Genomic DNA, 13,380 nt, shown 5'->3' with positions numbered 1-13,380 from the left:
TACTGAGAAAGGAATCTCTCCGTGGTTGGGTCACTGCTGAGCACTTGGAAAAAGGGTATGCCAGAGTATATGATACTTATGCTACAGGATCTCCTGACACCTTTATAGTGTGACAGCTCTGGTGATTCGGGTGATTCTGAGGAATGTTCTATGGTTTGTACACCTGCATACCTTCATATAAATTACATATGCACATACATACATTTCTGAGCATGTGTATATACCTTTAAAAGAAATTTTATGCCGTAAATAGATGACAGGTGATTCAGGATGCTGTTGGCCATCTAGTGTCTAGAAGGTTCACATGTTAGAACTAAATGAGTTCCATTTCAAGCACTCTCTATCAAGTTAATTTGCACATTTTTACTTTGTTGTTTTGTTGGATAAGTGATGTTCCCCGTAAATTACTGAGGCCAAGACAGCCTATTCAACAGTCATATTTAGATTTATATGTATAATCTCTCACTAATCAGTACTGTAATTGGTATGTAAAAATATTTTATTAGCCAGTCTTCACAGTGATGCAAGTGTAAATTAGCAGTTACTTAGGAGGAAAAACCTGAAGAAAACTGAGCTATTTTTGCAAGTCTCACAACCAGCCAATGTGGATGTAGCATTTAAACTGAGCTCACACAGCTTTCTGCCCTGTCTATAAAATGGTGAACCAGATTACAGCTAAGCTGTTTTTTGTATATTATGCTAAAGGTTGGCTTGTAGTTATGGGCCATCTTAATACAGGAACAAACGAGGAATCTTGGGACTTTGTTGCCTACTTCATTTATGGATTAGTGTGGCATGAAATCATGTAACTATTCTATAATTGAAACATCTGTGGTGTTTAACACTTCTCAGGGTCATAGGTCCAACTTTCATAATGAGAAAGTGTAATATTCTATTCTGCATCGAATTATGAGCAGTGAGAGATAGCAAGTATTCCTTCTTTTTTTCCTGTATGCCCCCTCTTTTTCCTTTTGCCTGTTAATTCACATACATGTAAATCATGAAGCTAACCTCTGGGATATGCAGGTTGGTAACAAAATAAAGAAGCACTGAAATCTGTGGTAATAATTCTACTTATTTGTGGGAGGGGTTTATATACAATAGAACACAGAGGCATGGGATGGTTCAGTTTGGATAAGACCTCATTCAGTCCTGCTCAAAGCAGGGTCAACTGTGAGGACAGATTAGGTTACTGAGGGCTTTATCAGGAAGGTCTCAAAAGTTCTATGAATGGAGGCAGACTGTGCAAACTTTCTGGGCAACTTGTTCCAATACCTGAAAACATGAAAAATTCACAATTTTTTCCCCAGAAGTTGATAACCTGTTACTTGTAGTAGAAAGTCTGCATGGATTTCTCTCTCCTCTGCTGCCTGACAATTGCTAAATCTTCCTTTGTATGTCACTGTGAGTGGTCAAAATCTGCTGTTAGTCTGCGTTGGGCTAGAGGAATATAAAAGAGTGTGATTGTAGAGCTTTGAACAATTAAACAAGAAAATTGTTCCCTTAGTATAACGTGGTTCTGATGATACAGTCCACTAGGTTGTTCTATCTGTATACTTGAAGGCTTCTTTATTTTGGTTCTTAATTGTAGAAATGTTGATGAGGCCATAACTTATGGAGAGATTGAAACATCCCAGTGGCTCATTTTTGTCCTCTAACATGGTAAAACTGTGAGCATGGAATGGTTTTCTTTTCTTCTTTTTTAATTGAAAATTAAACAGAAAATAATCTCATTGTAGGTAAAAAGGGAAAAAGACTGACCACCCTGACATGTGCACAGATGCCTCAATGGGATTAAGAGAAGGCGCTTCTCTTGATCTTCCTGCTTTTGAGCACTGAAGGTTGTAAAATCTCCCCCACAGGCCTCTGAAGGACACAGTGTTTACCCTGGATTCATAAAAGTATTGGAGGATGGGAAGAGAGACTTACTTCTTTGGGAGCAGATACATGAGCACCTGGGTATTTCAAGCTGGAAAGAATGGAGAGGGAAAGACTTCAAGGATATACCCTTGTTCGGGGTTCTAGCTTTCTGAGGATTTTAGTTTTCTGAGGCAAGGATGAGGTTACTTTGCTAAAGCAGAAACTTTCATTATGTACTCCAAGAGTTGCCACCAAACACACTTTTCATATCCTATTCTTGTGGTCCAGTCAAGCACATAATAAACCAAAGCAGTCATACCCAGCCTTCCCAGGAAGTGCAGTGCAGACAGCAACAAGTCTCTCTGATAATGTAGTGTCTTTTCTCCTTCCGCAAAATCCCTTACTTCTCATTATAGTTTTAATAAATATTTTAGTTTAGACTGTATCTTATTTCTTTCTATTGACAGTGTATTCATAGAAGATGAGAGGAAGATAAGACTCAGATTTCAGTCAGCAACAGTAGTATTCATTCTGCCCTAGAAGCCTCTGTCTGTGTTTGTATGAAAATGCTCACTTTAATTTCCCTTTGCCAATGCTGTTTAAAATACTAGAGACTTGCAGATAATGATAATCAATAGTGTCTGGGAGAAGTAAGATAAGTCCAAGTCCAAACAGATGTTAAAATTGTATTTTTGATAGAGGTTTTGATTACTTTGGCTTCTAGCCTGTGCTTCTAGCAGAGAATCAGATGTATGAAATTCTGTATATTTTGCTGAGAAACAGCTGCCCTTATCAGCAAATCTGTAGTTAGAATTTGTGCAGAAAACTCTTGTCTTTTTCTTTCCCCCTTTTTCTTTGTATCTTTTAGCCTGTTGCAAATAGGAAACAGAAAAATGTCTTACAATGTTGATGGTAAGAGTAAATTATCCTGCACCTACAGGTCTGCTAAGCAGACAAGGGTGCTGTGTATAACAGTAGGAAGTATTGTCTGCCAGCCTCATCCTTCTGACTTTCTCTGCATTTGAAAACTTTTTATTGGATTTCAGCAGCCTCTCTTCCCCAACCTGTTCTAAATGGAACATTCTCTTCAGCTTTTACACCACTGGTATCTCACAGCAGCCCATCAGACAATTTTCTTAGAGTGGGGCTTCCTGTGGGTCCACACTAGTTGCCAGTCTCTATCCTTTGTTTGATAGCAATGTTCGTTCAACCAGCAGAATAACTTAACCAAAAATAAAGTGATAGTAATAGACCAGCTCTCTGACGCTATCAAACATAGTCCACATAGCTATGAGAATTTTTTGCATTTTTCTTTGAAGAATAACTATTTGTCACAATCTTTTAACATCCACTAAATGCCTAAGCTTGTCCTTAGGCAGTGAACATTAACAGGATGTTCTCATTAGGATGTTGAAGACTTCTTCTATGATCAGTTTAGAGAAAGGCCAGTGACTGCTGCCAACCACCCACATCTCTTTGTGATTAAAAGGTTCAGTTTTGTAAGTGAATCACTTTCACCTAATTTTTTATTTACATTGCGCTGCCTTGAGCTGTATTTCATGATAAAGGAATGATTGCCAGTTATCTGGGACTTAATGAGCTCCTTGACTTGCATTTGAGATGCCTGGCCAAACTGTTGTTACAATTTCTTTGATTTATAGACATCAAACATGATATAATCTTTTTTTCTCTTCTCTCTTTTTTTTTTTAATTATTCACTGATGTAGAGGATAACTTTGCAGAAAGTCACAATGAAAGTCAAACTGATGTGTGACTTTACTACTATTATTACGCCACTTCATCAGTACCAGAATTTCTGTATCAGGTAAATCATAACTCCACACAAGAGTTTATTTTATTTTGAAAGTACCTTTATAAGGCTGACTTTTTTGGCCGATGTAAATCCCTTTCTTGGGTGGCAGGAGAAGAGAACAATACTGATTTTCATAATGAAAAATGTTTTGCAAGTCACATTCTCTTTTTTGACAAGTAATTTTAAATATGATGTAACATTTTTTAAGAAGAATTATTTACTAAGTCTTCTAGTGTTGACTTTTTGGGAATTAACCACAAACTAATTCTTTTGAAAATATCTTTATATGGTACTTTGCTTCAGGATGTAATTCCCTGTTTAAAATCCTTGTGTTGTATCTAGTTCACATCCTTTATTATCTTTAGCTTTAGCAAGATGCAACTCTTTGTATAAGCATCTAATATTAAGAACAATGGATTATATTTTATCTTCTGTAATATTTTTTTTTATTTTTAATTCCAAAAATAGTTTCTGTGAAGAATTTCTACTGAACTGAAGTCTGCTGATGGTGCTGAATACAATTGGAGTCTTTCACCCAGCACTTTACTGAATTCCAGTTAATTGTGCAGTTTTGGAAAAAAGTCAAATTAAGGGCAATTTAATTTGCAACAAGACCTTCATGACTTTTGTGTTTTTAGTTCTGATGGTTTCCTTGGTAAAAATAATGAAAAGTAGTGCAGTTATTTCGCAGATCACAATTTTTCCATACTTCTGGATATTTTCCTTAGAAACTTTCATACTCTGTATAAGTTATAGGGACAAATGTGAGTTTATGAAGCAAAAGAATAATGACTTCTTTGTGCAGAAAGTTTCAATGTAGTGTTGATAATCTTTTTCTTGAGTAATTAAACAAGTACTAAGATTGCCTTTTAGTATATAGACCAAAACTTAAGCAGATTTGTTAATTAAGTTGAGGCATGGCACAGGAAGAAAAATTATTTGGTCTCTATATTCGAGAACATGTACTTCTATGCCGTATGTGTATCTGAGTCTTTTTTAATCACAAGAAAAGATACTTACTGCTTGAGATGTTATAATGTGACCAGGGCTTCAGTTAAGCCAGTATATTTCCAATGGTCACCAATGACTGTCATTACTTATTTCACAAAAAATTATACCTTATGCAACAAAATAACCTGTGAAAAATGTTGGTAAGGTCCATTGTTGTGTTTTAAAGGTAGCATCAGGTTTTAGCTAAGACATCCACTGATGTACCTGGCTTGAGATATTCCCATTGCCTTTTTTTTTTTTTTTTTTTATAAAAATGAAAAAAAAAACCAACCAGAAAACGAAAAACCAAACCCTTGTGCTGATCACATGCTTTATATAGGAGATCTGCTACTTTCAGGCCTTACCTGCTAGGATTTTACTGATAGGAAGCAGCTGATGCACATCCCCAGTGCAGGGGAGGTTTTTACTCTCTAGATAAAAGCCAGTTTTGCAGACACTGCAGAGTGGGCTGCAGGCAGGGCTGGAGTCAGGGGAGAAGCTGTCTGGGCTCTCAGTGGGCAAAAAGGACTGCAGTGGTATGGGAAATCTCTGGGGAGAAGAAAAGCAATGATTTTGTAGGACTATGGGAAACTGTAGAGTTATAGTCAGTATTCAGGTGCTGACTGTGTTTTTATATGATAAATGTGAGTCTAGAAAGTTTCCGCACATTGTCATGGGGCAATAATGATGTCCTTCCTCACAGACAGGTTAGTCCTTCTATGTGTCTATCATCCTGAAAAGTGTTTCATGCCTTTTATAGCAGAAACATTCAAATGTCCACAGTTCAGTCTTGTTCATATCTACTTTTGGCTTCTAGTACCTGTGAATACCTGAATATATCTTCTTCCTTGCCCTCCTCCCTCAAAAAAAAATCTGCTTTCTGATTGATTTTATCCTGTTCTTCAAGGGGAGAAATGATCTGCCACTGCCTGTTCTTCAGCGAGAGCAGACTAATTCAAACCTAATATTTCAATGGAGAAATAAGTTGTCATTTCTTATAGGATTTGATATGTTGTCTGTTTTTCAGGAGATATCACTCTTGATTACAGGCACACAGGACTTTAATATGAAGTTATTTCAATGGTTATCTTGTTATTTCAATGATTATCTTTTTTTTTTCCTGAAGTGCTTCATTGGTCTTTTACCTCCATTCGAGAGGTTTAAGTAGGTCATGCTCAAGACAAAAGTTTCAGTGCTTTGGGAAATAGTGCTGCAACCTTACAAATATTCCCCCTAAGATTACTTCTCTAATGAGATTGTGAGATATCCAGAGCTAAGATGAACAGTGTTTGTCAAGCCAGTTTGGATTTTCAGCTTAGTAACATGAGTTCTGATGAAAAAGAAGGTCTTGTAACTTGAAGTGCTTCAGTTCTGTTAGCATGCACTAATGGTATTTAAATAGCCTGGGGAGAGAGAATTTTATCCTGTAAACAAATGTTTTTTATATAATGGCAGAGTTTACTTTGGAAAAAAGTCTCTGATTGCCCCAAAGGGTGTTGATTTGTTGTCATTTACTCTGATGATAGAAGAGTGATGGAAAGAATATTAAAACATCTCCAGAAAAGCAAGTTACCTTTTTATCATGTTTAAATATCTGACTCTAAACAATGTTTAAAAGCTTTGCAAGCTATATAATGAAATACTTTGAAGTGGTTCTTTTATAGCTAAAGGAATACTGAGGAAATACCAGGGAGAAATGGTGTATTGGCAACATTAATGCATTTTCAGTACTTGAGGTATTGCAGCATCCTTCTTATTTGGCTATTGGATGAGGAAAATTGACTGACATCTACCTTTAAAAGGAAAACAAATGGGTCATCTGAAAAACATGAAAATATTCAAAGCTTTATTTGTTCAGTATAACTGTTAAGAAAAAACTGTGAAGGATAGTTTTACATGTTTAATTACTTTTAAGACAAAATTTACAGAATTACTCAGAATATCTGAAGTTGGAAGGTACCCAAAAGGATCGTCAAGTCCAGCTCTTAAGTGAATGGCCCATACAGGGATCAAACCCACAACCTCACTGTTGTTAGCACCATGCTCTAACCAACTGAGCTAATCTTACATATGGATTTTTTCTGTCATAGAGCTCTTTGTGCATTTGTGGCTTCTGATTTTGTGCTTTGCTCTGCAGCTGTGTGAAGGAATTGGACATGTAGGGTCTTTAGTAAACTGTGAGATTATCAGCACTCATAGACTAGTGCATTTACTTGCATTGACTGAGTTAGTGTCCTTGTAGCCCTATTCTCCTGTGGATCACCTTTCTTGCCAGAAGAGGTAAGCCAGGCCTGACTAGGAATCAGCAGAGAGAAGCTGAGAATTACCCATCTCCCCTGCTCTGTCTTACACCTCCCCTGAGAATGGGAATCATAGACATTGGGATTTTGGCTGCAGAGTGTTCTTTCAACCTGTTTTGTTTTCTAAGACTGTCTTTGGCATTCAACAAGTGCAGAATGGCTGTTGTAGCACAAAGAAATAAGGAAGTTGTTTCGGGCTTTGTTAAAGGAGATCCTTTTAAGCTTCATCTATTTTTTATCTTCCCTGTATTCCTTTCCCTAAATACTCTTTCAGAGCTTTAATGAAGTAATTAATGGTGTTTTGACATTCTCTTCAATTCTAGATCCAAGGGAGTTAAGCTGCCTAAACACTCAAAGCCAAATATATCTGGCATTTAACTTGCACTTGTATTATAAGTACCAGTGCATTTGACTCATCATGTTTAATATTACCAGCTGAAGATAAAATTTGTCTACTTTGTTATTAAGCAATAAAAGTAAAACTTTTCTGCCAAAGGCTGTTGTGTTATTAAATTTTTTTAATTCCTTTTTTTTAAGGAGAGATTCTGTGTCTTCAGGTAGATGAATACAAAACAAATAATTTGTACAGCCACATTTCCAGACTGATGATTAAGTTTATTAATGTGTCTTATTACTAGCTTATATGTGCATTTCAATGAATGCCTGTGAGCAAGCCGAATAAGTTAATGACCCTTAGCATGAATTTGTCATCTGTTCTTCTTAAGACATGGTAGTATTCTATATTTCCTCTTCATCAATTCAAAGTAAAGCAGTTTTGCTTATAACAATCACTTGTTCCTCTGCAGCATTTTTCATCCTGAGATGTCTTCAGCAGCCAGTGTGAGGCTGCTCCTGTGAAAAAAGCCACAGGAAAAGAATGACCCTTTGTTTCTGTATCCCTCTTGCTCACTGGTACTGGATTTCTTGTTCTAAAGCTTAGCTGCTTTTTCCCCCCATTTTTGAAATTTTTAAGTGAGAACCCTCTTAGCTCTTCCTTCATGAAAGGAAGTTTCTTTGCAGTTGGCTGCCAGGACAAGGTCCTGATGGGCTCCTGCACCCCAGTCACTCCAGAGACAAAGATGCAAGTAAATGTGGAAATGAGCCATCTCTTTATGTCTCTCTCTCTATATATATATGATAGATACATATTTTGGCCATAAACTAAAACACAAGAAGTTCCACCTTGATGTGAGGAAGACTGCCTTTATTTTGAGGGTGGTAGAGCCTTGGAACAGGCTGTCCAGGGAGGTTCCACCTGGATGCTGTAGGTTTAATATAGCACTGCCTTGGCAGGGGTGTTGGACAACGTCTCCAGAGGTCCCTTCCAAACTAACTATTCTGTGATTCTGTGATATTTTAAATATTATTACCAGCCACAATAGAGGATAGACTGTCCCATGCCAGAGTAATTATTTATGTAAAATGGCTGAGAAATCTGCAGCTCTCTTTGAATAAGCTATAATTTGTGTGTATTTTTTTTTCATCCTCTAGGCAGGTATTTTTGTGGCTGTCTTAAAAATGAGAGAACTCTCAGGTCACCTTTTCAGCAGTCTCCTCTGCTGAGGCTGCCCTAATAGCTGGGATCTAATCTCTCAATCTCTAAGCTTCCAGGCTGTCTACCCCAGATACCCTCTCACCCTAAGAGAGGATTGATTTTCAATAGAATAATCCCGTCATGCAGGGAGATACTCCTTGGCCTTTCATTTATTCCCATACTTTATATTATGAGCCTCAAAGATAGTTGCTCAGATTCAATCTAGTGTCAGTGCTGAGGCTGTCTGTGATTAGATGTTCATCATTTCGGACTTCCTAAGTGTAGGTAGGTACTACCTACTTCTACAGGTAGGTAGATTATTTTCGTTTTAGTTTTCCGCTACAGGCATGAAAAATTCTCAGGCCAGTGGAAATAACCTTTTTTTTGGTCAGTAACAGGCATAGAGATAAGAAAGAATAATTTGAACCCTCTAAAAGTTTACAGCCTGCTAGGAAAAAGTAAAAGGAGAGTAAGAATAGGATTCATCTGTACTTCGTATTCTCTATGGGAATCTGTTTCTTGAGATAGCGGATAAATAAATTGACTTCCAGACATTTTAGTATAACAGGAAAAATGTGAAATAAAATTGAGGCTACATATTTAGTAGAAATGTTGACTTCTAGCTGGTGTTGAAAGGAGCCATTGTATGGTAATCGCTCTGGGGCTATGGTAGGAGAAATATCCTTTTGCAAATGAAGTAAGGGAAGAGTCACTCTCTCTGTCACCTCTGAATAAACTGTTTTCCTAACTGATCATGCACTGCCAACCTTTTTTAATGTTGGAACACTAGGACTGCTCATAAATGATGGAAAATAGCAGAGCCATACCTGAGAGAGCCTCCAAAGGTATACACGATTTCTGGAGAAGCTTTGTTTTATTCCTAGGAGCTCTATAAATCACGTTCCAGTCAATGTGGCACAGTCTTCTCCCCGTACTGTGTCTTTTCTCAGGAGACTGAAGACAGAAGGATCTTGCCTGAAATGCCTATCCCTTCTTGTCAGAACAGTATTCCAGTTTTACCATACCGGAGCAACTATTTTGTTTTACAGGTGGATAGCAGATTTTCTGTAACTAGTTTTCACACCTGTTTAATGTTAGCAGTTTCCATGTTTCTGGAAAGATAGAAGCTGGAAGCTTGTAACTTCTAGCAGCAGGAGAATGGATCTGTGCCTCTCTGCAGTTGTTCTTGTGGGAAGAGTGCATGTTGGACACTTCAGATCATGGGAGTGGGACCAGGAAAAAGATGAAGTGAAAAGTGTTGTCTGTTGACTCCACCTTGTCTAGGACAAAAGCACACATCTGGCCAGATCTTTATACTTGCTTCTAGCCTGTGATGTGTGACCTCTATACTGTGTTCTACCTGGATCTGTGATGTTGCAGAGATTCCTGAGGCCCTTCCAGCCTTCCACCCTCTGTCCCTTGATGCTTGTCACTGCATCAGTGACATGACCTTGAGGAGATCCAAGGTGACTGTAAGACTCTGACAACAAAGATGGCCCAGAATGACACATCCAACTTGACAAGAAAGCACAGACATGTTTGTGGACAGGATTGATAACCTAACATGGAGGATTTTAAACTAGGTTAATAGATTGAAGAGCCGTAAACTGTTTTCTTTTGGACCTTGCTCCGTAGATTAGAACCTTTTTAAATAAGGAAGTCAAATTTTCACAGTACAACACAAATCTATAGATGAAGCTTACCTTCTTATACATTAACCTCTGGATTAAATCTATTTTTCAGTCCTTACTGAACTATTTAGGGTTTTTATATTTGTGGATAGGTATCTACACAGCATTAATATCACTGACTTCTGGAAACAGGTGGCAATACAGAGCATTCTCCGGCTGATGCAATAGAATTGAACAGAAAGGGAGAATGAGATTTCATTTCTGTTATCTTCTAGCTTCTCCACATCATATTTAGAAAAAGCTGTCAGCTTGAATTCTGTCTAGTTAAGTCAACCACATTTAATTATTTGGAAAAAATGTTGACATGGCATTCAAGGTGCTTTTGCTTACTTAATGCAATGCTCATTAACATTTATTCTCCTAATTGCATGTATTAGCTTTGGTTTCAACACTCCAAAGACAATCTTATCAATGATTAATAAGGCAAGAAAACATTCTGCATGATAATTTTTGAGAGTGAGGAGGGTAAGTAAAAGAAGAGGGGATTTCCCTCTGAAGCAAAGATAACTTTAGGAAAATAGAAAACACTGTGAGCCCCTTTAGGATATTTTTATGCACATCACAACAAGGTTTTCAAGCTAATTTTTTGGTTGTCTTCAATATGGTAATCTTTGTGCAGGTGGTGGGAGAGGAGGAGGGTGGAAGACTTTTTCTAAGGAGGATGAGGACATGAGTCATAACTCATTTCAGGCCCAGCACTTCCTGCTTAGGGTGGGTGTGGGAGGGTATTCCCTAGGCAGAATCTGAAACCACCTTGTTCTGAAGGTGACAGCCAGTATCTATTTCAGCAGGGTCTGGGGGAAGGTGAGAGAGAGAATAAGAACACCCATTTCTTTGATCATCTTACCAGAGATTACCAGCGCAGTTGGGACTTCCACAGTATTCATGGTAGGCGTATAGATAACTGTTTAAGTGTTTTAAATAACTCTGGAGGCTTCTCTATCTCTCCATTGATTACCGAGGGACCCTACATTTCTGACTTAAAAGATACTTTATTTGGATGGTTCAATAGGCTCTATGAATAGCTCTGAAGCTTTTTGCCCTGCCTAGCTGTAGGAAGAACACCCATACAAATAGCAAGACAAAGGCTTGAGTAAAAAAAAAAAAGTAAAGGTTAAGCTGTTTTGTGTGTGGGTATTCATAATTTTGTGATGGCAAAGTTGAGGTGGAAGGCATTTTCATATTAGCAACAACTGAAGAGTTTGACCTCTGCAGTGTGGAAGACAGTGCTGTGATGAGTGTGAGGAGTCTGTCTTGACAGTATCCCTGAACTCCAGTAAGCAGATGTGAAAACCAAGACTGAGTTAGACAAAATATGTTTACGGAATGACATACTACAGATCTTAATTTTTCTATTTCTCTTGATAAAAATTGATGCTTTGTATCCATGTCCTGGATTAATCTATGGAACGTATTCTTAGAATTTATAGTGATTAAATCTGTAAATAGTAAGAGCCTGCAATTATTCTCCTTCCTTTTGTCTCAACACGATGTGCTTTCCTTGGTTTTCATCCTGTCCAGCAGAGGTGGTCAAACATTGTAGTTTCAACAAGTGAGAAGGGCAGACCTGGGTTTTGTCAATTGGTCTGTGCAGTCATCACAAATGACAAGAGAACAAGAGGCAGAAAATTCCATTGTTTGCACTGACACTTCTGACCTGTTCTAACTTCTTTTTTCTCCTCTATAATCCACTACTGATCCACTCATTTGAATCCTAATGTGATTCTAATCACATCCTATTCTGCAGTTTAATGGTAATACTTGTTATTTAAAAGCAGTGCTAAACATCCAGTGGTCTGACTCCTCATCAGCCCATGACACTTTTTTCTGAATGACAAATTCTGTTGTAAATATCCAAGTCCAGATAGTGGTATTTTTATGGTGCAGTCTTGCTATTTTCAAAGGAGGTTTTGGGAAAAGTTTCTTTTGTTTTCCTTTTGATTGGTTCCTAGAGAGTTTAAGTGTTGTTTCTGTCTATTTCACTCTGTTTCGAAGTGTTGCATGTTTATTCAGCATATATATCCTGGAGAAGGCAGTGCAAGGGGAAATTTCTGAATTATATGAATGATAATATGAAACTGTTATGGCTACTCTAATGTTGCTTGAGTTGCGGGGAACTCCAGGAGGACCTCACAAAACTGCATGGGTGAAAGTGTGACAGATATGATGTAATGTAGCTCTATTTAGCTAAATGTAAGGTGATACATCAGAGGAGAAATAAACCAGTACACGTCCACAGGATGCTGAACTGAGCATGGGCAGTTACAACTCAGACAGACACTTCGAGTTCCCTGCGGTGAAATAATTAGTTCTGTATACAACAGTAGCATTGTTCTCCTGCTGTATATAACCTTCTTATGCCCGTACATTGAGTATTATGTGCAGCTTTGGTCTCCCCCTCTGAGGAATGTAGGGGAGGTCAGTGATGGCTAGAGGGCGACATTAAAAATCATGGAACAGTGCCCTTTTGCAGAGATACTGAAAGGGCTGGAGCTCTTCAGTCTAGACGTCAGAAGGTTGATGGGAAGGAGTATGGTCGAGGTTTACAAAGTGTCATGGTTTGAGATAGCCCCAAAATCCAATTCCCTAGTCCTAGCCCCCTTCCCCATCTTGATCTAATGTGGGATGTTTTTTTCCAGACAAAACATGCCAGACTCAAAGTGGGGGAAAGGGAATATATTACAATGACTGTACAAATAAATAGTACAATACATTATACACACGATCACAACTATCTCTACCATGACATAAGTATTTGCAATGGATCAGATCTCTTCTCCCCTCCAAATAAAAGTCCAGGAGGGAAAGAAGGACAGATCCCTTCCAGTTTCAAAGCAGGAGTCTCTTCTAAGGCAGCAGGTTCTCCTTCACATGCATGCAGCAGCTGTGGCTGGATTTCTGCCAGCACTCATGAGGGAGGTATCCAAGCTCCCTCAACCCCTTGACACAGGCAAAGGGGTCTTCCTCCGTGGGCTACATCACCCCAGACAAAGGTCATTCCACCACGGTCATATCACGAGACGCAGGGGGTCTTCATGACGGTCTGGTATCCTCAGGAGATTCAAGCTCCTTGCAGGGCCTCTGTGCCCTGCTTCAGGCTGCGAGCTTCTTTGTAGCTTGCAGCAAGGGAGGGCCCCCAAGGCCAACCTCCCACACCGTCCTGGCTCAGCTCTCAGGACGACTGAGCTTCTC

At 38.4% G+C, this 13,380-nt stretch overlaps 1 protein-coding gene across 9 annotated transcripts in view; it reads left to right on the top strand.

Moving 5' to 3' along the window:
* The window catches only part of CADPS2 (calcium dependent secretion activator 2), a 288,094-nt gene that overhangs the window by 96,203 nt on the left and 178,511 nt on the right, over positions 1–13,380 (top strand). The gene's annotated exons all lie outside the window — the stretch shown is intronic.

This window comes from Pseudopipra pipra, chromosome 5 (assembly GCF_036250125.1).
Source record: "Pseudopipra pipra isolate bDixPip1 chromosome 5, bDixPip1.hap1, whole genome shotgun sequence".
NCBI classification, from domain to species: Eukaryota; Metazoa; Chordata; class Aves; order Passeriformes; family Pipridae; genus Pseudopipra; species Pseudopipra pipra.
This window is presented reverse-complemented; position numbering and strand designations above follow the sequence as displayed.